The following is a 1,410-nucleotide window of genomic DNA, read 5'->3' as shown; positions in this document are numbered from 1 at the left end:
AAAAAACCACTCTTAAATAGGCATATGATCTGTTTCCTTCTCTAAGCATCTTTAAAAACAGAATTATAATTTATACCTTTTTATAAATACATATAGGTTAACATAATTATTCTCTCTCATATATATATATATATATATATATATATATATATATATATATATATATATATATATATACATATACATACACACACACACACACACACACACACACTTACTTACAATTCTGAGGGCCTAACTTCTATGTTGTTGGTGTCCATGCTCTCTTGCGGTGTGGGAAGTTTATAACATTGCCTGTTACTGCCACCTAGTATGGCATAGCAGCACTACAACATTTTATCCTCCTGTAGGGAGTCAATGCCAATATGTAAACATGCATGGTATAAACCAGTCAAAAGCTACATTCCAAAAGTAAAATCACTCAGTTTCTCCTTTTTTGTACATTATTGCAAATTATCCTGACAACCAAAGAAAAATCTTGTAGAGGACAACAACATTTACATCACAAATGACAGATTTAAGTATGTCCACTGTCCACCACGTTTCATGATGAGTGTGTCAAACACTGGAGCGGTTGGGGGGGGAAAGTGGTTCAGTGATCTTTATACGGGAATGTCTTTGTACTCTTGGAGAGTGGGAGCTGGTATCTGTATGGTGGAGCTGTACAGTGGAGTTGAAGGCATCGAGACCAGATACGGTGCAATCCAGAATAGGTGGCAAACTTGATAAAGAGCAGCCAGAGTGGTTTAACCATTATAAATAAAAATTAATCTCTGTGGCTCTTTCAGAGATGATAGTTATGTGTAGAACATGTCTTAAGATTACAGTGCACATTCACAGTCTTTTAAAAAAATGCCAACATTTTTTAATTAAATTTCATTACCTATGTTGTAATTTTTTAAAAACCTTGGTAAGCCAGTCTTCACCAAGAATGACACCAATTCTGGAGGGAACTGTATATTAACCAAGCCAGGAGCCTTATCCACATCTTTCCTTTTGATCTTCTCCCCCCTCCATCGTTTTACCTGTCCACTCCCATCCTCTTCCTCCTCCCTGTCTCAAACTGAGCAGTTGCGTCTCTTCCCAGAGCCAGTCTGGGCTATAGCAGCGGAGGCTGAGGTCAGCCAAGCGGTGACCCCGTGTCAAAGACTGGTGGAGGACACAGAGAGGGTGGGTGAGGAGGGCGGTGGGAAGTTCAGCAGCTCCAGCACAGCCACACCCACACTGCTGCGCCGTGTGAACATGCAGGAGGCTGCGACCCATTTGTTGCTGCGCGGGTTGTACTTCTCGATGGAGTTGAGACTGGAGCTGCCATCGTTACCTCCCACTGCATACAACCAGCCATCCATAGCCACCAGGTCATGGGTGCTCCTGGAAGGAGAATATATGCCAAGAGAAATCAGCAACTGT

This window comes from Micropterus dolomieu, linkage group LG08 (genome assembly GCF_021292245.1).
Source record: "Micropterus dolomieu isolate WLL.071019.BEF.003 ecotype Adirondacks linkage group LG08, ASM2129224v1, whole genome shotgun sequence".
Classification (NCBI taxonomy): Eukaryota; Metazoa; Chordata; class Actinopteri; order Centrarchiformes; family Centrarchidae; genus Micropterus; species Micropterus dolomieu.
The sequence above is the reverse complement of the archived record's forward strand: the minus strand, read 5'-3'. Positions refer to the sequence as shown.